Source organism: Rattus norvegicus, chromosome 9 (genome assembly GCF_021556685.1).
Source record: "Rattus norvegicus strain SHRSP/BbbUtx chromosome 9, alternate assembly SHRSP_T2T, whole genome shotgun sequence".
NCBI classification, from domain to species: Eukaryota; Metazoa; Chordata; class Mammalia; order Rodentia; family Muridae; genus Rattus; species Rattus norvegicus.
Window position 1 is genome coordinate 77,820,500 of NC_141542.1, and position 25,701 is coordinate 77,846,200.

The window sequence follows — 25,701 nt, forward strand, 5'->3', positions numbered from 1 at the left end:
ATCTTGACAGCTCTTCCCACTTCTATAGGCGAAGCAGGCCATTGGATGGTACATGCTGGAAGCCTCATGTAGATGTTGGGGTCTCAGATGCTTCTTATGTGATGCCCGGGGCCACAATCTGCCTTCAGACCTCCCTGTTCTGGCGTTTTCCCATTACTTCAGAGGGAGCCTTTTGCTCTGCAAACCTTCCAGGCTCCCCCTCTTTCTGCCCCTTTCTTTTCCCTTCATAAATCGGGCTCTCTCTTGCCGACCTTGAACCTATCCCTTCCCTTCTCTACCTTTGACCCAAGAGATTCAGATGCATGTTTTCCATTTCCAGCTCATTTGTTGCTAGCTTAACTAATTTATTTTTGTAACTCCCTCCTTCTGACATCCTAAGTGCCTCCATGTGTGTCTAGATTACCTCTACCTCTGTTCACCTAGTTTCTGGTATCAAAGAGGATATTGCACTCCGTGCTCCGCAATTAGTTGACGTTTTACTCTATTAGTACCAGTCCCATCCTTGAACCTTCCAGGGGTTTTCTGCAACCAAGAGAGAGAAATCAAGCTGCAGGGCATCTCACAAACAGACCTTGTAAATTCAAAGCATTAACGTGGCAGCACATCGGATCTTAACAGCCCCTTGTCCCTGGCCACAGGGGAATAAGGGCTGTAAAGCAGAACTCCTTCTTTCCAGGCACACAGAAGCCCTGGGGTAGACAAGTCCGTGCCAGATCTGGTGAGTGCGAAGATTTAGGTTTTGGTTTTGTGATAAGCCGTGCTTCATGTTCTCAGCTGCCTTTTCCTAATGAGGCTTAATGCCACTGCCTTCGGAAGGAGGAAGACAGGGGATGAAATGAAAATATCCAGTGTAGAGGAGACTGACGACCCTCCCAGCTGGGGGATCGGGACTGGGTGGGGGTGGGTTGCAAAGTATGCTGTTGACCCGGATGCTTAAATCTAATAACACAGCCCGGTGCCTGGAGCTTGCAATAGAGAGCAGAGTAGAAAATTATGTGAAGCTCTGGACACTGCAAATGGAGGAGGGGAGGGTGCTGACTGCAATGTTCTCCAGGCAGGTGGTCCATAGTCTGGCTAAAGGCTCTCTTTGATCATGATCTTTTGATGACTGGCTTTTAGGAGCCAAGGCCACCTGTGAAGTCTCTGACAGAGAACAAATAGCTGAAGAAGTAGAGAGGAAAATGTGTTTTTAGCAAAAGTGGAATCATATCCAATGATTCCACCATGCCCCACTCCCCTGGGGGCATAGTTCCTGCTGGGCCATATGGACCTCACTGAGACAGTACCAGTATAGGACAAAAAAACACCCAAGACACCCCATGTCACTACTGAGGGCCAGGCCTAGGCAGCTGCCTTCTGAGGCTGTATTGAATTTCAGAACTATGCCCTCCCAAAACGGGATGCCATCTTTAGAGCTTTGAGAACCACATGCACTCAGCCCCTGAAACTTGGCAGACTACCCAAGTCCTCCAGAGTCAAGGAAGCAACTGGGAGGGGTCAGATGCTGCTTTGTTTATTTATTAGATATTTTATTTATTTACATTTCAAATGGTATCCCCTTTCCTAGTTCACACCCCCCCCAAACCTCCAATCCCCTCCTCCTCCCCTTGTTTCTGTAAGGGTGCTCCCCTACTCACCCACCCACTCCCACCTCACCACCCTGGCATTCCCCACACTGGGGCATCAAGCCTTCACAGAACCAAGGGTCTCTCCTCCCATTGATGTCCGACAAGCTCATCCTCTGCTACATATGTGGCTCCATGTGTACTCTTTGGTTGGTGGTTTAGTCCCTGGGAGCTCTGGGGGGTCTGGTTGGTTGATATTGTTGTTCTTCCTATGGGGTTGCAAACATATTCAGCTCCTTCAGTCTTTTCCCTAACTCTGCCATTGGAGTCTCAGTGCTTAGTCCAATGGTTGGCTGTGAGCATCCGCCTCTGTATTTGTCAGGCTCTGGCAGAGCCTCTCAAGCGACAGCTTTATCAGGCTGTCAGCATGCACTTCCAGTGTCTGGGTTTGGTGGCTGTATATGGGATGGATCCCCAAGTGGAGCAGTCTCTGAATGGCCTTTCCTTCAGTCTCTGCTCCACACTTTGTCCCCATATTTCATTTAGACAGGAGCAATTCGGGGTTAAAAATTTGAAGATGTGTGGGTGACCCCATCCTTCCACCAGGGACCTTGCCTAATCTCTCAATATGGTCTCTACAGGTTCTTCCTCCCCCTTGTTGGTCATTTCAGCTAGTCTCATCCTCCCCCCCCCCCCCCGTTGGGTCCTGGGAGCCTCTTGCTTTCCTGGCATCTGGGACTTTCTTGTGGCTACTCCCATTTCCCCTTCCCCCATTGCTACACAGCTCTGTTCAGTTTCCTGACCCTCTGTACATCATCCCGTCTCCTCCCATACCTGATCCTTCCCCCCTTCCCCTCCACCTCTTCTCTTTCTCACAAGTTCCTCCTACCTTCTATCTCCTATGAGTATTTTGTTCCCCTGAACAAAGGACTGAAGCATCAAAACTTGGGTCTTCCTTCTTCTTGAGCTTCATATCGTCTGTGAGTTGTATCATTGGTATTCTGAGCTTCTTGCCTAACATCCACTTATCAGTGAGTACATATCATGTGCGTTCTTTTGTGACTGTGTTACCCCATTCAGGGTATTTTCTAGTTCCATCCATTTGCCTAAGAATGTCATGAAGTCGTTGTTTTTAATAGCTGAGTAGTACTCCATTGTGTAGATGCACCACATTTTCTGTATCCGTTCTTCTGTTGAGGGACATCTGGGTTCTTTCCTGCTATTATAAATAAGGCTGATATGAACATAGTGGAGCATGTGTCCTTGTTATATGTTGGAGCATCTTTTGGGTATATGCCCAGGAGTGGTCTAGCTGTGTCCTCAAGTAGTACTATGTCCAATTTTCTGAGGAACCTCCAGACTGATTTCCAGAGTGGTTGTATTAGCTTATAGTCCTACCAGCAATGGAGGAGTGTTCCTCTTTCTCCACATCCTCGCCAGCATCTGTTGTCATCTGAGTTTTTGATCTTAGCCATTTTGACTGATGTGAAGTGGAATCTCAGGGTTGTTTTAATTTGCATTTTCCTGATGACTAAGGATGTTGAACATTTTTTTGGGAGGGTGCTTCTTGGCCATTCGATATTCCTTAGTTGGGAATTCTTTGTTTAGCTCTGTACCCCATTTTTAATAGGGTTATTTGGTTCTCTGGAGTCTAGCTTACTGAGTTCTTTTTTAAATGGCCTTGAATTTAGCCATCTGTCTGTCCGTTTGTCTGTTAGTCTCCCTCTAGCTCTCCCTCTCCATCTGTGTGTGGGCTTATGTGTGTGTCCTTTCTTCTTTCCTTTCTTCTTTCTGTTCCTTTACAATGCTGAATCCAGGTTGTTCTACATTCTAGGAAAGGGTTTCGTTTCAAGTTTTTACACAGAAGTCAAGAAGAGTTCTGGCTGTTAACTGGACATGGTGTCTCATGCTGTATTCCCAGCAAGTCATTGGTAAAGCAGGATTACCACAAGTTTGAGGCCAGTCTGACCTACATGGTGAGTCTCTCTCTGCCTGTCTGTCTGTCTGTGTCTGTGTCTCTGTCTGTCTGTGTCTGTCTCTCTCAGAAAAAGTAGTTTTGCTTGTGGGCCCTCATCTCTTAGAAAGGAGTTGAGAGAGTTAGCAAAATAGAAGGGCAGATGAGCAGGATCATTGCACTCCTTGCTGTTTTATAGGACTGGTCCCTGAGTTAAACATTTGCCCTTGAGGCATTCAACCTTGCTCACCTCAGAAAGATCACTCCAAATATACTAGCTGACTGATGACACCCCTCATAGAGGGTTATGGAGAGTCACGAGAGAGACCTTCGCCTGAGTATCCCACCTATTGTTTTCAGCTCTGCCCTTATTGCATGAGGCCAAAGTATGTAGGCAAAGAAATTTAGTAGAAGGAGACTCTGTCTATGTACATATAGGAAAGACCTCATCCCTGCCTGGCAAAAACTTTCCTCTCTATAGCTTTTGAAGAAACATTCATACCCATTTAGAAGGTAAATCAGCCCAATAAACTCATTTGTTGAGTCATGCCTTATTTTGTCTTTAAGACCTTATGAGGATGGGTAGATGTTTCTTATGTCTTTCCTTGAGAATTTAGCAACAATTTCTCACTGTTGTGAGTTATTTTTGTCTCGTCATGACCAAATAACTGATTAGAAGCAACCTAAGAGAGGAACAGGATTCTTTTCTCTCATAGGTTGAATATACAGTCTATTGTGGGTAGGAAAGTACAACAACTAATGTGAAACAACTGGTCTTCTGACGTCAGGAAGCACAGGCATGAGTAGTACACCTAGTAGTCTTTCCAGGACCTATGCCACAGAGTGGTGCTGCCAACACTCTGGATGAATCTTCTCACTCCAGGTAAATTCTTTGGAAATTTCTTAATGAACATATCTACAGCTATGTCTCCCAGGTGATTATAAATCCCATCAAGTTGGCCATGGAGATTAACCATGACAAACCCTGAGGTCCTACACTTTTTAAAATTGTTTGTTTGTTTGTTTGTTGTTGTTGTTGTTGTTGTTGTTGGTGGTGGTGGTGGTGGTGGTGTGTGTGTGTGTGTGTGTGTGTGTGTGTGTGTGTTGTGTGGGTTAAGTTTAAAAACTCTCTCACAAAGGTAATTTTGGGTTTTTTTCTTATAGTATGGGTTTGTGAACCATTATTACCATAAAGACCAATATAGCTAGACGAAGATTTTACTAGGAGTCAAAGTTCTAATTCTGGTTCCAGCATGAACAGATAGATGGAAAAAATCTACCCCATTTTCAGTTGTGAGAATGTGCCTGGAAATGACATACTCCCAGTTCATACTCATGTGGGCACAGGCATTGCATACTTGTAGTATTTGATGGTGAAGTAGCGAGACTTGTAGAGCATTGACAATTATATCCTTTCTAATTTTTAATGTTGTTCTTCTGAACTATGTCCCATGGCTCTTCTGCCACTAAATTCAAAAGGAAAAAAAATAAAGGAAAGAAATAGAAAAAGAAAAAGATCTCTTTCCTGTAGAAACTGGAGGGTTAAAATTCTAAACCCCGGGGACTGATTGGACCTTTCCTGTCAGTCTTTCTGGACATGAGCCAGAGATTTCCTCCTTCTGAGAAAAATAAAGTCCCCAGTATATTGGCACTCTGGAAAGAATCCACAAATGGCTGTCACATTAGTTCACTTTTCCCGGCAACCACAAACAGGAGCAGTGCCCTAGTACCAGAAGCTGTGGTGTTCAGAGCCAAAATGTTAATTCTCCATCCCCACTCATAGACCTGCCCACTATACCTGAATCTTTTAATCATAAAGCTTGGGCTCCACTAGTATTGAGATTAGTCAGCTATTTTCAAGGAACTCCCATGGCCAAGTCAGCCAATATTAATGATACTGCTATTGCAACTGACATTAATTCTGTTTTTGCTTTGTACCGGGTATGGCTTTCATGCATTAATTCATATCATCTTATTTGTCTGAAGGAGGAAACACTCATCCTGAATCTACTAAGGATTTTTGAGTTTTCATGTTTGAGTAAGTACATATACAGTGGAGTGTGTGTGTGTGTGTGTGTGTGTGTGTGTGTGTGTGTGTGTGTGTGTGTGGTGTAAATGTGAGTCAGAGAGCAACTTTGGGTATCATTCTTCTGGTGCCATTCATCTTGCTGTTTTGACTTGATCTCATCATGATCCCCAGGGATCCCCTTGTCTCCAGTACTGGGGTTACAAATATGTACAAGTACATGGCGGTGGTTTGAGTGAGAATGGTCCCATAGGCTCATAGATTGGAATACCTGCACACCAGAGCATGGCACTATTTGAAAAGATTAGGAGGCGTGGCCTGGTTGGAGGAGGTGTGTCACTGGGGGTGGGCTCTGACGTTTCACAATGTCCATTCTAAGCTCTGAGTCTCTCTCTTCATACTGCCTGAAGCTCTGGATGTAGAACTTTCAGCCAATTCTTCAGCAACATGTCTTGCCTCCCTGCTGCCATGCTCCCTGCCATGATCACAATGAATTAAACCTCTGCATCTGTAAGCTAGCCTCAATTAAATGTTTTCTTTTATAAGAGTTGCTATGGTCACGCTACCTCTCCACAGCAATAGACCACCGACTAAGGCATACACCAAATTTTACTAACCCTGGGCACTTAACTTCATTTTCAGTTCCAGGAATGGTTTCCCTCTAATTGAGGAGGTATAAGTTCAATTAGAGAGCTGTTGGTTACTGCTACATTATGTGTGCCACTACTGCACCCTTATGGCCATTGTGCTGTGCTGGTTGCTGTGGTTCGTAGATGCCACAGCTCAGTGGGACTGTTGGTTGCTTTCCTTCTCCTTAGGAAGCTTTCGTGGTCCTTCCTGTTACTATGAAAGCTAATGCTAAGAGAGGAGGCCTTCAGGTCAGTTCCAGCTCAGAGACCTTTGGGCTTTGTGTCTGAGTGCATTATTCTCTCAGCAATAGGAATTTACATTCTACCTCTGTGGGACAGCCAAGAGCAACAGCGGTAGTCTGTAATGTTTTAGAGTTCTGTTGTACAGTAGGTTAGCTTTTTAACTGTAGGTTCTGGAGGGTCAAACTGTAGGTTCTGCATGCTTACAAGTCAAACACTCCACTGACTAAGCCCTCCCCCCAGTTTTCTGGAGAGTTTTGCTATGCGACTTTATAGGTTTGGATAGATGTAAGCCATACCAAAGAACATTACATTTCCCTAAAAGCAAATTTGCTTATGAAATACATCATATTTGGCTAGCTTTATTTTTCTATTTTGTTTCACTTAGGACTTGAAGAATAGCCAGGAATGCTAATTGTTTGGGTTAATTACCAAAACTGCGTATTCCTTGATGTTTCAAACCACTTTACATGTTTGAGAATCCAAGAATATTTAACATACAATTTTAAATTTCTCTTTCTACCTTTTATTATCTACTAATCACAACACAATATCCATTATCTCCTTTAAAAATGAAAACTAAAAGTCAAAGACTACATAAATTCCTTCATAGCTGTATAAACTTGTAAAACTTTCTCAGATTAAAAGAAATCACTATACAATATCCTGTTGCATAAATGTTGTATGCTTCTCATTTAGAAATAATAATTTCTATTTAGAAAAAGTGTACACGCAGAGAGAGATGTCTATTAAGTTGAAAAGAGAAGGGTATGATGCGGTTTATTGTTTTTAAGGAGCCCGGCACTGGCTTCCCACTTCCATCTGCAGTAGCTTATGGCATTATTACCTCAACCCTACCAAACAGACTTTCTCATTAGACAGACAAGGAAACCAAGGCAAGGCTCCACTAGAGAAGACCTAGTGGTAGAGTCAGTATTTAAATTTATTTCTGTTTGATTGCCAGCCTCATGTTTTTCTCCTCTATCTCCTGGTTTTCATTTCTATTGCCAATCAGAGTCTAACCCTGCCGGACTATTTCTCTTTTCCTCCTGAAGTACTCAAATGTCAGGAAGAAATCATAGGAGAATAAAGATGGTAATTACAAGGAACCATTTAAATGTGTTTTTTCTACTTTAGAGAAGGTGTTATAGTCATTCCATGGACCCAAGAAGGCTTAGAGACAGTAAAGAAAATGGTAGGAATGTCCATAACCTACCTCCATTTCTGGAAACTGACCGTGGCCCAGATTAAAAGCAAGTTCTATACTTTTGAAAGGCACCTGTATTCTTTGTCACAGATTCCTTTCAATCATGTTGCTCATGATAATGAGCTGTCCTTCATGTTTATATCATCCCCATATTGCATGAAGCACAAATTTCATTCAAAATATATTTTCAATAATTCTTGTCTATACTGAAAATCTCCCTTTAAATTTCTTTCCTTCCTTTTTATTGATTACTTGGGAAATCTCTCATCATGCACCCCAATTGTATTCACCTCATAGTACTCTCATGTCTATCCCCTCCCATATGACCCCCCAATAAAAGAAGAAAGTGGAAAAGAAAGTTCATTTTATGTTGTCCATATACTCACTGGAGCATAGTCAAATTCTTAGTAGCCAGCCCCCCAAGGTTAGATGAGACCTTCATCACCTGCATCCATTCCAGAAGCCATCAATTTGCTGTGGCCAGAGAGAGGCGAGTGCAGCTCTCTTGTGTACCTACAGACATCAACATGGTTTCAGGTGGCAGCCCAGAGAGGGACATCACCATGTGCTTGTGTGGTAACTTGAGCCACAGACATCAACATGACCCACAGTCATATCAGGATGACTGACCCACTCGTGGCCTTTAGAGGCTGCATGGACCATGGGCTTCAACATGGCCTTAGGTGGCTATTCCTGCTATTAGCATCAGCATCAACATCCCCCACCAAACCTCCCCAAGGCAGCAAAACCGGAGGATATCACCAAGGCATATGCAGAGGCACAGACTGCATTCATTCATGTGGGGCTCAGGCTTTATCATGGCCTGGGACAGCAGCATGGAGTACAGACACCTACATGGCTTCTGGTGGCATCTCATAATATGTGGTCCTTCAAGGAGGTTCTTTTCTCATCTTGGGCCTCTGAGACAGGGGTCCTGCTACCAGGCATCAGTTTGGGGGCTGAGTCTGCCTTTACATGAGCTCCAGGCTGCTGCACACCATCTTGCCATTTCTACTGGGAAATGACATCATGTTCACCTCAGCCCTTTCTCTCACTTGTCACCACCATCTCATCTTGAGTCCTGTCTCTCCATAGCACACTCCCTGCTCTGTTATCCTAGCCTTCCCACCTCTGCATCAAATCCTTGTTCATCATAGTGGTGCCTCCCTTGAAGCAGAGGTGGTGTTAGGAGTCTTCTTTTTCCTTCTTTATCTATCCTTATACGTAAGAGTGGATTCTGTCTGTGCTCATTTTGGCTCCATGGTGGGGCCTGCTTGCTACTCTATGGAATCTGGGATCAGGGTTATCTGGAAAATTCATAATAGGAACTACCCGTGTTTTTTTTCCAGTCACATTTATTTTTAGTTGATCCACTTTACCCATGCAACTTGTCACTTGTATTTTCTGAGATGTCATTATAAAAATTAATCCTATAAATTTTGATTAACTTCTATGACTTTCTAAGTTGATGTATATTTTGAACCTATGGACTACTGTTCTAGTCAGTTTATAAGCACTTGCTGGTTAAAATTTAAGGAGCACTTAGAAAGTAGGCAGAGTGCCTCAGCTTAGTTCTGCATGTGCTCCTTGGCCTGATAACAAAGGAGATCGCATATGTCCTGTACCTTCTCAAGTCATAGAGTGCAGGTAGGATGACAAGTCATTATAATATCCATTGTAAAATTGTTAGACGTGGATGCCAGTGTTGTAAAGGGCAATTTTACCAACCACATAAGGAAATCATGCTGGCTTTTCATGTTACCTGGCTTGAAGTATATCCTGAGCACATGGAATCCACCATCTCCAATGTAGCTCCTGGGAAGAATTGAGAACAATTTAGAAGCTGTACTCCTTGATCACATCCTGACCTGCATCACATCTCTCAACCATTTGTTTTTGTCTATTAGATACATGCATAGTTTTCTGGAAATGGATGGTTTGTGAATTCACAAATAACCAGAGGGTTTTACAAGAAGAACCCTATGCTTGAATGTTTTTATTTCTACAAAGCTCCAAATCACATCATTTATAAAGTAACCTCAGACTGCTTTTTAAAGCCAAAGTAATTGTTATTATTACCTCAATATCTGAATGGACTTCTGTAGTTTCCAGAACAATTCTATCCACTGCAATAGATTATATTACTCATGTTCATCATTGATTCTTTCCCTCCACTCATGCATATCTTCCCAATGGTCTAGAGATGTTTTGATGGCTCCATTGACATTGGGCTTGGCCATGTAACTAGTGGAATGTATATTTCTGGGAGAAATGTGTTACGTTAAAGCTCAGTCTTGTATACCCAAAGGAAGCTTCCAGTCCTCTTTTGCATTGTAGTTGACAGTCACAAGAATGGAAAGACCCATTGTACCTGCAGCCTGGCTCGCACTGAAGCAATCTTGAACCCAAGTACAGTCATGATCTAATGAGCCCACCACTTGTCCAAAAACTTATGAAGGAGATATAATTCTTGTTGCAAACATTTGGAGATTATTTGTTGTATGATAATATTATAGCAAAACCAAGCATAGATACTAACATGTCTACATTACCTCTTATTTTTCTCTAAATAGCTGTGTAAATTTGTACAGAGAAAATCATTGTTCCTATTCTATAGAAGAAGCCATTGAAGCTTTAAGAGAGTTTGAGGTTCATGTAACATCATGAAATCAATGAGTTTTGGAAGCTGTCATCTAACCTGGATATGTTGATGCCAAGTGTGGTGCTCTTTCTCTTACATATATAGCCTCCATAGAGTCCTCTCTCTGTGGAAAGACTAACCCATTAGTCGGCATTTACTCCCAGTCATCCAGCTAACTAAGCACGTATCTAATAGCCACACAGTGATGAGGTAGGAAGGTTCTTTGATATAAAAATGAAGATTCAATTTGTGTAAAAGTTTATAGGAAAGCAATGCTTTAGAAGTGGTATAAATTATTGAATACTTTCCATCTCAACTGATTCTCATGGTGCACTGCATTTTTCTTGATTTTCTTTTGTGGTGGTTGTTAAAAAATGGAAGGATTAGTTTTTAAAATGCTTCCTGGGAGACTCCATTTCTTAAATCTGTTTGCTGGACAATTGCATCTCCCTGCTGGGTGCTAGACAGAACTACAAGGGGTTCCTGGACAATAACATCTGCAGTAACCTCTTAGCAAAGTCCAGACTGGGTACCCACTGGCCTGAGTCCAAATGTCCAACTGACCGTATTGAATAGTGACCCATGCAGGGAGGGTGTAAACACAATACCATTTCCTCAAGTTGTGTCGTATTATTGTAGTTACTGACATGAATTGAGCACTTAGTGTGCCCAAATGCTTAATGCACATTAATAACAGATTACCCTCCAACACACACACATCTGATTTAATTTGGCACGGACCCTGCTACATTTCTCTTTCTTCTCTGTGTCTACTGACTCTGACTTAAGCTTGGAAGATGGAGATGGGGAATGAGGTGTCAGACAAATCCTGGGACAAAATTAAAGGGGAAAACCACCATTTACACCTGTAGGTGTTAGTGAACTGGAGGAAAGAATCATAAACTATTTGGAAGACAGGATTAGAAATCTGAGTGAACAGAAGTAGTTGGATAAAGATGAAATGAAAAGCAGTTAGGGATGTGTCTCGAATATGAGCAGCAGGCAAGAGAACCAGAAAGAAATGGAAAGGCTATGACAAAATGCATGAAATAGGCATGATGGATAACACAGAGGTTCAAGCCAGCAATAAGTCCTTTTTTTCTCCACTATGACTCTAACCAAAGCACTATGGCAACCACACATTTTAAAAATGTTTTATTAAACTTAAAATTTTTAAATTTGATTAATGATTACTGAACTCGTGAACATCAAGCTCGGTGCTAAGATAAATTTACACAAAATGGTCAAAGTTACAAGATGCTGATTTGGATGCAACAATGTGGTGGAGAACATTTTTACTGAGGCCATGTAATGGAGCAGTAAAAATAGTTGTGGGGGATAACATGAACTATCTGGTTTGTGAAGGGATAAAACCTACATTTATGAAGGACTGGCTCTGAATGGGGGAAAATTATCTTCAAGTGATTTTTAGGTGCTAGAAAACATTGCTATAAGAATCCATATATCCTGCTTTGGATGTTACCCAAGGACAGCATTCTAGAGTTTAAAGTAGGTCAGAATTACCTGGAAGCCCAAGCGACTGGGTTTCATCTTCAGGTTTAACTCAAACTCAAGTCAGATATGTCTGTCATCAGGCCCAAGAATCTCCATTTCTCACAAGTTCTATGTTCTGTTGATAACCTGGGATCCCGTTTTAAGAGGCATTAGCTTCATTTAACATTGTGTTTCCTGTATTGAGGAGAACCACTCAGACCAGAGACACAGTTGGGGCTCTCGTCCTTTGTGTCTTCTCTACGGTTGAGTCTCTTTGGCTTCCTGTACGTTCCTCTCTTTTAGGGAGTTGAACCCTGGTTTGGCAGCACTACGTAAGTCACGTGATCACACTGATACAGAGGAAGAGGATTTCTAGACCTTTCCTCTAGTTATTGACATGCTGCACAATTAGACTGGCATCTAGAAACACATATTGCTCTAGAATGTTCCATCTATTGTTAGTAATTAGGCAAACTGGGAAACTATAGCTTTGTTCATGAATTGATGAAGACTAGCTATTAGTTGTGCACAGTGATTAAAAAAAAAGGGAGTTTGGTTTATTTTACAATCGTGAAAAGATAGAGACTCAAAGCCAGCCATTTAAATGTTTCCTATGCCTTGACTGAAGTCAAAGCTCTCTAAACAACAGGGTTATGTGTAAAATACAGTAGTATATATTATAGTTATAGTTAAAGTTGTTAATGCACTCGTCTACAGCTCTTACCATGTGCTACGTGGTACTGAATGTGAACTAAGACAGAAGTAGTCCCTGCCCTTGAGGAATGTACTATCTAGACAGGCAGGACGTGGAATATAATGGTGTTAATGGAATGTAATGGGACATTCCACCCAGTGTACATGGCTCTTATGAGATGGGAAGAAATGATGTGGAAATGCAGGTGTGTGGGAATTTCCCTGATCCTTGTCGTTATGATTAGGAAAAAGAAAAATCTAGAAAGGGTCATGAAAAGACAAAAACGTGGCAACAGAAAATTAGCAGCCTGTAAGGAAGAGTGCAGACAGGATAGGCGAGCAGTTAAGGAGTGGGGAGTGGGTATCCTAGAATTCTGCAAGCCAAAGTTTTAACTAGTTTGAAATGCATGTGGTCAACAGCTCCAAATGCTTCAGAGAGCTCCAAGCCAGGGAGCTGAAGGAAAGCACTTAGCAGCCTGAAGCAGGCAACTGATGCAGGGGCTCGGGGGATGCAGATAGACATAGAAAACGAGAGATTGTTTCCTGTCAGTCTTACCGACAAGGAAACAGAGAGATGCATAGTCCAGGTGAGTCATTTGCAGATGTCAGATTAAATTGCTCCCATCTTGCAAAATGTCAGAATTATATTTTTGCCAATTAGAGAGTCTCCCGCGTTTGTCTTCAGACTTACAACTGGTCAAATACCCACAGGTCTATCCTAGTGGCCCTCAAGAGCAAAATGACATTGTTCTAGAGATGGTCCTTTCAGGTCAGGGTGGCACCCTTTGGTGCTCATTAGGTGGCCTGACATTTTTCGTTAGGAGACTGAGGCCTAGGAGGGAGGTACGCTGTAAACTGTTATATTATTAATAATAAATAATCTTCACAGAAAACCTGCACTGCAGACATGAAGGCTGCAGCACAAAGGAGTTTGGAGGGGCAAACCATAGAGGTGTGGGGGAGGAGTGTACCTGCAGGGACAGGGCAAATCATAGAGGTGTGGGGGAGGAGTGTACCTGCAGGGACAGGGCAAGAGAAATATACAGCGTATGCTCTTGCAGAATGCATCTTCAAAACACTGGGGAAACATCTGTCTCTAGCCTGGCTCTTCTCATTCTATTGAGTTGCTCCTTAAACCTGAGGGACGAGTACCGAGAAAGTCTGACAGGAACAAATGCAGACTAACTGCCTGAATGAAACATGACCATAGCAGCAGACCAAAAAGAGGCAGGGTGGGGCCCTGCTGCACGAAATGCCATTCCCATAAAGAATTTTGTGGGGAAGCAACAATTCACTTCAGAATCCTTGTGTTTGATCTGTTAAGAAGGTGTTTACTGTAATCAGGAAAAGGTTTACTTGGTAGGGAACACAGAAAGGGGAAGGGAGATGGACTCCAATTAGTTTAGATGACCCTCTAGGCCTCCTCGACTGTCCACACTCTACTTCTCCATCCTTTCCTGTTTTGATTTGCTGTATCCTCTTAGAAAAGGAAACTTAATTTTAACTAAATCATTTGAGGTTTTAGCATGGGTGTGGGAGAACCAGGCAGGAAAGCGATAAAGTCAGAGATGCCTTGCTATAAAAGTGAATTATGCTTTCAAACCCAATGGAAGCATACAGGTCATAGTCACTGGCACAGTTGAAAAAAATACATTGAGCCTGTTAAGAAAAGGGCAAAGCTCCATTCTCTTAAGGCTTCCTTGGTTGTGGGGAGTTCTGGGTATTGCTAGGCACAGCTCTGTGAAAGAACTGAGTATCAATTTTCTTCTCTCTGTCACTAGTTACTCTTCCTGTATCATCCCAGTGAACGGCAGAATGTTCATCCCACTGGAATGGAGGGGCAAGTTTCCTTATTCTACTAAGCTTCATGAGTGTGTGTGTGTGTGTGTGTGTGTGTGTGTGTGTGTGTGTGCATGTGTGTAACTATAAGTAACCAGTTAAAAACGAATCAAGCTTACTCTTCCCTTCTGTCCACCCCCCTCATTTTTTTGTCTTTAGTAACCTTAAGGGTTATAATTTTAGCAAGCACTGATTTGTCACTAAACTCTGCATAGTACAGTGCATCCTTAGCCATTTTTCCTAAATCTTTGCAAGGTTTCTGCCTGAGACCCTGTAACAAAGGATGACACAACAAGAGAAAACCCATCGATTTATCTGATGTAAGTTGTACATGACACAGGCACCTTTAGAAATGAGAAGCCAAGGGGGACAGCTTTACACATGTATGCCTGGGTGGGAGAGAGTGGACGGACAATTGTAGAGATGTAGAATTGGAGAAGAGAGTCTGATGCACTCTCATGCACAGAGGGAGAGCCGAGGAAGGGCTGTGTGTTCAAACATCTCTGTCTTGGTGTCTCTCCCCCCTCAGATGCAGGGAGGGAATACTTCCCCCTCAGCTTGCTTCATGGAAGAATAGCAACCTGCTTCTGCTGTTTCCCCAAATGCCAAGAGACTATACTTTGGGACAGAGTATTTAGATGGTTGCCACTTATGTCTCCTTGTCCCACTCACAGTATCAAAGATGCATGCAAGGCCTTGATAGAAAATAGAAAAGACACTTGCAGGTGACATCCTTCCCTCTAACTTGCAGAAGGTGAGAGCCTGGGGTCCTGTTATGTGGATAGGAAGTCCCCAGTCCCTGTAAGCTCAGAACCAGCTGCTAACTCTTGTCATGATCAGACAGGCCTCATCCATTACCATCCCCAAAGAAAACCTCTCCAGAGAAGAACTGTGGATGCTAAAGAGTTACTTTAACAAGATAGATTTTCCTCTGTCTTCAAAGGGTTTTAGTAAAGAACACAGGAGTCTGTATAGGCCTAAGAACAAATACACAACAACAAAACCCAAAAAGAACACATCCTCTTCTTGACGTGAGCAGGGAGGTGGATAGAGAGCCGTGCAGAGGAAAGTCAAGGATGGCAGCGGATGGGGGCCAGTCGTGTCCATCACAACCTACACTGCGTGGGACCTCATTTTAGATGAAGCTCCCAGAACACAGACACTTTGAAGATCCTAAGCAAATTAATCCAACACTTCAATGTCTTTCTGAGAAAAAGTGTTCAACTCCCCTTTCCCGGGGACACCCACACCTTTAAGGATTTTACTCAGAGCTGTTCAAGAACTGATCTGGACAGCAGAAACCAAACATATTTGTTGATAAAATGTTGACAACAAATCCATAAAGCAAATTTCAACTTGGAGAATGTTTTCCTCTAGGGAACTAGGAAATAAATAAAATAAAATAAAATATTCATAGAAAGTTTCATATTAAGGCCATGGCCTGATTTTAATGTCCCTGCCCTACTATTGGATTTTTAGGCTTTTAAACATTTAAAAAACATTACTGAAAATTTCAAACATATCCAAACTAAATGGAATTGCATATTGAACCTCTCTGTACTCACCTTTCACCTCTAACCCTGAACATTCGGTGGTTTCTAGTCTTCTGTATCCCCCGCCCACTAAGTTGTTATACACTATCTCAGGTGTGTGCACGCTGAGACGCACGAGTCTGGCCTATGTGCATACAGTGATGTCTATATTGTACGATGAAACACCTTTACCTCTCCAGAAAGTTCCCTCATGCACTACTCAGTCATTGTAGACATTATCTTTTCACTCTTTTAAGAACCTCTTATATGCACAACCATACAGGGTTTCTTTGTACTTTTCATTTGTCCTAATGTCTGTGAGTTTTGCTCCTGTTCATGTGCATATAAGCAATGCTTTACCTCCCTTATCCCGTTTTGGCTGGTAGTGTTTCACTGTATGAAAACATTACGGTTTGCTCATTGATTCTTTTGTTGACAGACATTTGGGCTGTTTCCAGTCATCAACTATTGTGAAGGGGAAAAAAACATCAGTAAACACTCCTGAACCAATCCTTTGGCTGGTGTTTGCTTTCCCCTCTGTTGCATAAATAAATAATGAAGAATGGAATGGCTGAGCCAATGGAAGTAGCTTGACCAGAAGCCCAGTGCTCGGGTTTCCTTCCTTTTGCAGTGGATGCTCGTCTCCTTAATGCGCCATTGTCAATAGTGGTCTTTTTCCTCACATGGTTGTTTTGACATGTTTGTGGGGGGAAAAATCAATCGACAACATAAGTGTGGACTTACTTCTGGTCTCTGCATTCTGTTCTATCGATCTGTTTGTTTATCCTATGCTGATACCTCTCTGCATTGGTTATGACAGCTTCGTAGGGAGCTTTGAAGGCACATTCTATGTGTAGGTCACGGAACTTGTGTTTTCAACAAGAAAATTGATAAGATGGTCTACTTATTTTCTTTTTCACAAACATTTTAGAATCAGCTTTTAATTTATTTTTAATATCCCAGATTCTGAATTTGTGGTCATATTAAATTGTGAATTAACCAGAGAAGAGCAAGTATTTTTAAAAACACTAAATCTTCTAATTTATTAATTGGTATAACTGTTTATTTAGGTTTTTTTAATTTCTGTCCATCATGTTTTCTAATACATGGATGTTGTTCACCTTTTATATATTTATAATGCATATTTATATTACCTTATTGGGAGTAGAATTCACTTTCGTTTTTGAACATTTCATGCATATGTACAGTGTATTTTGACCATATCTGTCTCCCATCTCTTCCTTCCGGCTCTCCCAATTCCTCAACATTTATAGATAGTAACCTTTTTATTTTAGCATAGCATGTAGAAAACAATTTATTCTTATATATTAATCTTTTTTCCTTTTTTTCTTTATTAACTTGAGTATTTCTTATTTACATTTCGAATGTTGTTCCCTTTCCCGGTTTCCGGGCAAACATCCCCCTAATCCCTCCCCCTCTTCTTCTATATGGGTGTTCCCCTCCCCATCCTCCCCCCATTACCGCCCTCCCCCCAACAATCACGTCCACTGGGGGTTCAGTCTTGGCAGGACCAAGGGCTTCCCCTTCCACTGGTGCTCTTACTAGGATATTTATTGCTACCTATGAGGTCAGAGTCCAGGGTCAATCCATGTATAGTCTTTAGGTAGTGGCTTAGTCCCTGGAAGCTCTGGTTGGTTGGCATTGTTGTTCATATGGGGTCTCGAGCCCCTTCAAGCTCTTACTCTGGATACTGGTCATTTGTATTATCCTGTCCAACATCAGCTCTGTTATATGATCATCAACTGAATTAAAAGCATTAAAATGGCTTTTGTCTTTAAAATTACTTTCTTCATTTTGTCCTTTCTGTTTTATTTTTATTACATATTGTTCTGCTTTCTATCAATTCTTTTTAGTTGTCTTTCTTAATGTCTGAAGACGACTGAAATCAGATCTTGTGTCCTAACACAGACACTCACTTAAGATCTCCCTTATCCCTGTAAGCATTGCTTTAACTATGCAACACAATTTTTATGCCATATTTTATTGTCCTTTACAAAATTATTCATAACTCTCTTGTAATCTTTCTTTGATCCACAGGTTATGTGAAAATTTCTCATTTAATTTCTGAATGCTGTAGCTTTTCTAGACAGTTTATAGAGTTCCAGTTTAGTCTTCATTTAGTCAGAGATTATTCTTACAAAACTTCCATGTTTTGAACCATATCAAGATGTTTATATAAGCTACCTGTGGTCTATTACAGTGGATGCTCCTTGTGTGTAAAAACCTACCTGTGGTCTATCATAGCAGATGTCCCATGAGTCCTGAAAATAAACTTCTATCCTGAAGTTGTTGGGGTTCTGCTCTACAAAGGCAATGCAGATTAATTAGCATCTAACCTATTTTCTTCCTATAACTTACTGAGGTTAAGAGTGCTAAAAACCTTTAATTATAAATTTATAATTTCTCTTTCTTCCTTCAGTCAGTATACTCTGTTACATATGGTTTGAAATAAAGTTTAGCCCACAGAAATTTAAATTACTCTAATTTCCTGATAGATACTTTCATTATTAAGAAACATGCTTTTTCCCAATAATGTTCCTTTTCTCAATGTTTATTTTGTGTATTTTATAACAAAGCTACTCCATCTGTTTTAGTATTTGCGTGATTTGCCTATTTCTGTTATTTTACAAACAGTATTTGGAAGTTTTTAATAACGAGCATCTTCTGTGGGTAGTGTGGGTGTTGTTGAGGTAGATCTTGCATGCCATTCTGCTGATATGTGACTTTTATTGTAGGGTTGACCCAGTCATACTTGTGTAAACGCTGGCATCATAGAGATTACTTCTGCCATGGCATGTTAGATTTTTATTTTGCCCATTTTAATATTTTTTATTTTCATTTTGGCAAAGATAGGGGAGGCTACTAGACTTTCTGTATTCTATTTTGTTTCCTTCATTGACTTCAGCTATTTCTCTTTATATTGCTTTTGAGCATTATGCTATGTGATGTCTTATAATTTATGCAGAATTAGGAGCAATTACTTAACACAACACTAAATTACCTTGAAACACTATGGCTCTATTACTCCTTTAATTTTTGTATTAGTTTTTTCTATTATGTTGACTACTTGTCATAAAACTACACACTTCATAATTTAGCAAGTCACATATTTTTTTCAAGAAGAAAGTATCAATTCATAGTAAGTCTTTACTACTCATGGTATTTTATGTATTTGAAAACTCACTTTCTCACTAAATTTTATCTTAAACTAAAAAAAAAATCAATGTTAGTTACTCTTTTATGGTCATTTACAGAGAAGTGAAGATAGTAAAAAAAAGAGAAAAAAAGGAATTACTTGATCTGTATATTCCAAGCTGAGGTCAAACAAGGCTTGATATCTTACAAACTTCCTGCTTGATATCTTACATTGTACACTAATGTCCTTTGCATTATTCTTAGTAATTCTTTACTGATGTTTGCATCAGTCCACTTAGAATGCAAATTTTCTTTTTTGTTGGTGATTTGTACCCCTGACACCGTGTATAAAGAATAAGACTGAGGTAACATGCTTCTAGTGTTGCTCATGCACAGGCTGTGGAAAAATACCTATGTCTAATAAATTTCCTTCAGGCATGAGTTATAAAGTGCTATTGACTACAATGAAACATCACATATATTAATTAATTTATCTTTACATAGCAGCTCACATAAAACAGTGTTGTATATTGATTATTTGATGAAAATGTGACGAGAGACTTCCTAGAGATTAGTGCCACCTTCCCCCTTAGGAGTGGTAATTCAGTATTCACTAATTCAGTGTTTACAGAGATACGTTACAGGATGCAGCTGCCATAAACAACAAGGATGGGCTATATTATACGTATGCATATGTGCAGATACGTTTGTTAGATCCATCCACATATACTCTATTTCTGGACATCTTCACTGTCCCACGAAGAGGTGAGCATCATTTCCCCTCAGTCGTGAGACCATTCTTTGGGACATCTTTATGCACACTGCTTGCTAGTAAATACACTTGGCTGTGTTTCTGTTGTTTCTGTTGTTTTGTTGTTTTGTTTTGTTTTTCAGTTTTAAAAGATACCTTCACTCTGTGTTGAATTCTAGATTACTGACGTTGTTGTTGTTGTTACTACCATTACTTTTCAGCCTTTAAAGATGTTGTATTATTGTCCCCTGCCCTCCACTGCTTCTCGAGGAAAGTTAGAAGTTGATCTACTGTGTTTTCCTGTATGTCAGGAGTCCTTTTTCTTTGCCTGATTACAGGCTTGTCTCTTGATCTATACTTGCCCGGTCTCTTGATCTATACTTGCCCGGTTTCATTGCCATTTTTCCTGCCAGCTGTGGCTTTCTGCCTCTTAAGCTTCTTGGCTTCTTATGATGCAGGCTGAGCTTTCGGGCAGAACCCTAAAAACCTGAATATCTCATCTTTCCTAGCTCCCTTCTGAGGCAAATACCCCTCCTATCCCTACCTTCAGTGAAGCTCCTGACTCTTCAAATAACCGTCTCTGTGCACATAAGTGTGCACATGTATGTATTGTTTCCAAGATTTTATTACTGCTTTGCATGGGCTAGCTTGACAAAGCTAGTTTAATGATACTTGTTTTACTTGCTTATGATTGAAAAATGAAGTGCGTTATTGAGATTAAAGCAGTGCCGAGAACACATGGATGCTTATGGTGTATCTCATGATTTCCATGCTCCAAATTAGCTAATTGGTAATTAGAACTCCAATATCCTGACCAGTTTTGCTTTAACAAAAGAACCTTCCACCTTAGAGAAAAGATTCTTTGCTGACTCAGAACTAAGAGATAGTAATCTCTTCCCACTTTTTCCTTTTCTTTTATTCTTTCAGACAGGATCTTGCTATGTAGCTATAATCAGAAAACTTGCTGTTACTTCATTTGACTACAGCGCCTGAATCCATTAGAGGATTGGCATGCAACATCGCCTATGGCCTTGTTCAGGAATCATCATGGCTCTTCATGCATTTAATGCACAAAACTCTGCCGATGCATTGTAACAATGGCTGCCGTTCTTTGAAATTATCATCTACTGATTTAACCGCTACCTGCTTGCAGCCATACTGTCACCTCTTTTCTTTAAATACACCAACCAAACCTCAGGACTCTATTTTGCTTCTCCCTGCTTACAATGACCTAACTGTTAGTTTACTCATAGTAAATCATCTCATTTTTCATGTGTCTGCTCAAAAGTGACGTTGTTAAAGCAGCTTTTCATTCCTCTTCAGTAAGATTATCCTGGTACCTTTACAGCGCCTTCTCTTATTACCCATCTTTCTCTAACATAGCAAGATGCTTCTACCTTACAGATGACTTGCATCCCATGACAGCCTCATATAAATTGAAAATACAGGAAGTAGAAAGTGTATCCAATATACCTAACCTACTGAACATCATAGTTCAGCCTGTGTTGCCTCGGCTGTGCTCAGAGCAGTTACATTAGTCTATGGCTGAGCAAAAGCATCTAGCGTAAAGCCCAGTCTATGATAAGGCTTGAACACCGTGTAACTTCCTGACTACCGTGTTGAAGAAGGGCCAGAGTGGTTGCGTATGTATGTGATGGTTTCATCCCAAGCTGAGAATTTGTGAATTGAACTATCATCCAGCTAAAGGCCATCTGCTTCTCATCTCTCACTTGCTTGTTCATTCTCCAGATTTACTTACTAGTGTTTTATTAGAGTGTAATCTTCAAGAAGCCAAAATTTGGTGAGTTACTTATGTAAGCCCATATGCTAGAAAGAGTCCATGCATACAACAGGTGCCAAGTCAGCTTAGGGAATGATAAACAAATGTGGCTCCCTTGTGAATCTTTGACATACTGTTGCCCCGCCCTCTGGAGGGAACTCTTCAGTTGACTGCCATATACACCAGCAGCCTTGCACATGAAAGACATTTGAGATTCATGTTTTTAGTTCATATTTGTGTTGTCAGTTTGTTTTTTTAACCCATCAAAGGGCATCTGTAAAGTATTATAGCAAGACAAACACTATTATGAATATCACTGAAACTAAAAATTTGGTCTCTATGCTCTAACCAATGGCATAAAAATTGGATTTTGTTGGTTTTATGAATGAAATGTCCCTTAAGTTCTATGTGTACACAGAAAACACACACACAGACACACAATACATATACCAGTACAACCAGTGGTCTTCACAAGTTCTTTTGGCCTATTATAATGAAAACATCTGAAACCTGACTATATGACATAATGCAAACAGGAAAGAAATACAACACAGTGGCACCAGCTAATATAGAAAAAATACTTAGGAAAAGATGGATGTTTTCAAGAAATAGCAAAGAATTAGAACTGCCCCATTCTTCAGGGGAAAAGACCCTAGAAAAAAGTGATAAGGGAGAAATTATTGGATTCTGCAAGAATAGGGTCCTGCCTTGGTCTGTATGCTTGGCCAGTTTTAATAAGTCACCTTGTCTTGGAAGAGAGTTGGGTCTTGCTTTGTTTTATGTTTAGTCCTTGACCACAGAAAAGTGACCTAGCCCTTCTGGCAATGAGATTTTGAGCAATGTTGATTACAGCAAACCTCAGCCAGTCAATAATCTTTTACCTTCTTTTAAGTTTGTCATGCCGGGATCTGGCCCATGGTATTTTTACAGATACCCATAATTGAGCATCAAGGGGATCTATGCCTTGCACAGCGGGACTCACTTTCTTTGGGCATCTAATTCTTCACAGCTGAAATTACTTACATTTTCTAATATCTCAAACACCCCCAGGCAAGTGAAGTTAGCCCCAGCTAACCTCCCCATTAAAGTTTCCTGGGCCCCAGAATTCCCTGGACACCTTGTTCTGCAGTTCCTGAGCTGAGAAAACATCTCTAACGTGAGATGTCTTACTTGGATTAGAAATAAATATCACTGGGTCTTTCCACGTCTCAACACCTGAGCGTATCGCAACAATTCTCACAGCTGCATTATTTCCCCTTGTTTTCTTCTTCATGGATTCACATAGCATTTGTGATTTTGCTAAAGAGATTTAATCAGCTGACACATCTTAAGCTTCCTAACAGGAAATAGTAATAAATGAATAAGTTTTAATTTGTAACTTATTTGCAATTTCAGTTCCCACCCCACATGCTCAACACACCAGGATCTGCCTCAGTCGGCTTTACTCGTTGCTACCGTAAACTTTGCTCTTTCTGTATTTACTCCCTTCTGTCTAGAGGGACCAGTTTCATTCATGGGATTCCTAGCTCTGCTTTTTATTTCTTCAGTTACTTAAGTATTCCACCCCAACTTAAGCAAAAATGTCACAAAGCTTTCAAATCAAATGTGAATTTATTATGAAAGGGTATAAATATATGTAATAGTCGAGGTAGAGAAAAGGGAAAGAATTTTATTGTTTCTACCTCTTAGAGATGACTACTAATGTAGGTCATGAGTGCGATATTAAAGCACTATCTTTAAAAATTTATTTATTTGTTTAATATACATGAGTACATGTTTGCTGTCTTCAGACACCTTTTCAGAGGAGGGCATCAGATCTCATTACAGATGGTTGTGAGCCACTATGTGGTTGCTGGGAATTGAACTCAGGACCTCTGGAAGAGCAGTCAGTGCTCTTAACCGCTGAGCCATCTCTCCAGCCCATCAGACAATTTTAAAAGGAGACCCCCTCAATTAACGAATTAGATGAAAATGTCTAAACATAGGCTGCCTTCATGTTCTTTTATTGATAATTTTATATTAAAACATCGACACGAGAGTCACTTTGGGTGATGAGAAATACAGATTTACAATATTCAATTTTATTTTCTTCCTTTAATGCTCTCTCTCTCATATATATATATATATATGTATATATATATACATATATATATATAGTCAGTGGGAGCTCTTTAAAGCCATCTTCTATGTCCCTTTGACTTTTTCCTTTTAAATCCCTTCCTTGTTTTCCCACATAAGAGACTCTAGGTACATCTGTGTCATGAAAGCTTGGTTTGTTTATTAAATATCCCATCAATATTCTTCATGCATCTACCTATATCTATATCTCTATATCCATCTATCTATCTGTCCTAAGAAAAATGAGCAAAAGGAACAAATAATGGAAAATAATTAACTAACCTGGAATGTTCATTTTGGCCTGAGTTTCCCCAAAGCAAGGTTCTAGGCAATGGCTTAGGTACAGGTAGATTACTTTGGAAATGGTCCCAGGAAGCCAAAGCAGGGACATGAAGGAAACAGAGAATAGGAAGAAAATAAAGGTTTTTTTTTAAAGTGTGTTAATGGACTGCTACAATGGGTGATTCATTCACAAACCCGTGGGTCCATGGGTTTGCTATAGAATAGAGTAACCATGCCCTCTGAACAGTTACACTGAGGAGATGGGAGGCTGGGCTACCTATCCAGATCACTTTCTCCTCTCTGCTGGGGACTGTCCTTGTGTGCTGATGCTTCTGGATACAGATGGTGAAACTGCTAAGTATTGGGTTCTGAGCTCTGGAACCAGGTGCTTAGATGGAATGTTGTCAGCATGCCATGGCTGTGCACTATGATGGTGGGACCAAAGCACCAAGAGCATCTGTCATATTAAGAAAGGCAAGTCGATGGCTTAGCTCTTCCTTTGCTTGTCTCTTTGTTGCTTCTACTCAGAATGAAAACTGCTCAACCCAGACATAGTCAAGGGGGCAATTTTCTCCACCTTCTCTTTTCCAGCAGAAGGGGCATATTTAGCTTGTATTATTCCTTTGATTCATATGAACGGACACAGAGACACACAGACACACAGACACTCACATGCACATGAATGCACACACACACACACACACACACACACACACACACACAAAACCATTAAATGCTTTTTTGGTTTTCAGGGACAATGTACAGGGATGACTTAAGAAGAGGAACTTCACAGTGGTCTTGTGGAAGGCAGCATTTTCCTAAAGAGGAATGTGAGCAGTCAAGTGGAGGTCACCACGGCGGTGACAGGGAGAAACTGCATTGTCAGCATTTCAGCTCATCCTTCCAAAGCTCTGCTCTGTGAAACTCTAATGCTATTTCTGAGAATAATTATTTTTTACACTTTTTGAAATTTTTTGAGAATTTCACAGGTACACATAACATGTTTTGTTCTAATCTACCACCATTCCCTCATCTCTAATTCCTCCCCTATCTCTCCCCCCAGCACCTTTCCCTTCTGCTTCAATTTTGTGTGTTCATTGTGTTTTACACCCACTGAGTCAACTTCATGCAGTTATTATATGCATCAGTATAGGGCCATGTACCTGCTGGTTTTGTGTGTCAACTTGACACAAATTAGAGTCATCAGAGGAAAGGGCCTCAGTTAAGAAAATGCCTCCATGAGATCAATTAGTGATCACCCATTATGGGTCATACCTTCCCTGGGCAGCTGGTCCTAGGTTCTATGATAGAGCAGGCTGAGCAAGCCATGGGAAGCAAGTCAGTAAGTAGCACCCTCCATGACCTCGGCATCAGCTCCTTCCTTCATGTTCCTAACCTGATTAAGTTCCTGTCTGACTTCCTCCGATGTTGGATTGTGATCTGGAAGTGTTAGCCAAATAAACCTTTCCTCCCCAACTTGCTTTTGGATCATGATGTTTTGTCATAGGAATAAAAGCCATAGCTAAGACAGACCATCTCTTGGACCAATGGATAGCCTAGAATGATTTACAGCCCTGAAGAAAACCATCTCTTCCTTCCCCAGCAGTCATCAGTTGCAAGTAGATACTCAGCTGTGGGTAGGCGTCCATGAATTTCTAGCCCAACCACGCTGGGATTTTGACTGGCTTGATCTTGTGCAAGTCTTCTGCAGGCAGTGACAACAGACATGAATTCATATACGCAATAACCCTGTCATGTCCAGCAAATATTATTTTTCTACTGAGATCCATTACC

The 25,701-nt window shown here is 40.9% G+C and overlaps 1 long non-coding RNA gene across 1 annotated transcript in view; it reads left to right on the plus strand.

Annotated features, from left to right (window-relative positions):
- Nucleotides 1-680: 680 nt before the first annotated feature.
- The window catches only part of LOC134480374 (uncharacterized), a 54,959-nt gene continuing 29,938 nt past the window's right edge, over nucleotides 681-25,701 (plus strand). The window contains exons 1-3 of the long non-coding RNA XR_015629968.1: nucleotides 681-718; nucleotides 3,400-3,541; nucleotides 5,506-5,557. This is a non-coding gene — a long non-coding RNA (uncharacterized LOC134480374). The remainder of the gene's footprint in view (nucleotides 719-3,399; nucleotides 3,542-5,505; nucleotides 5,558-25,701) is intronic.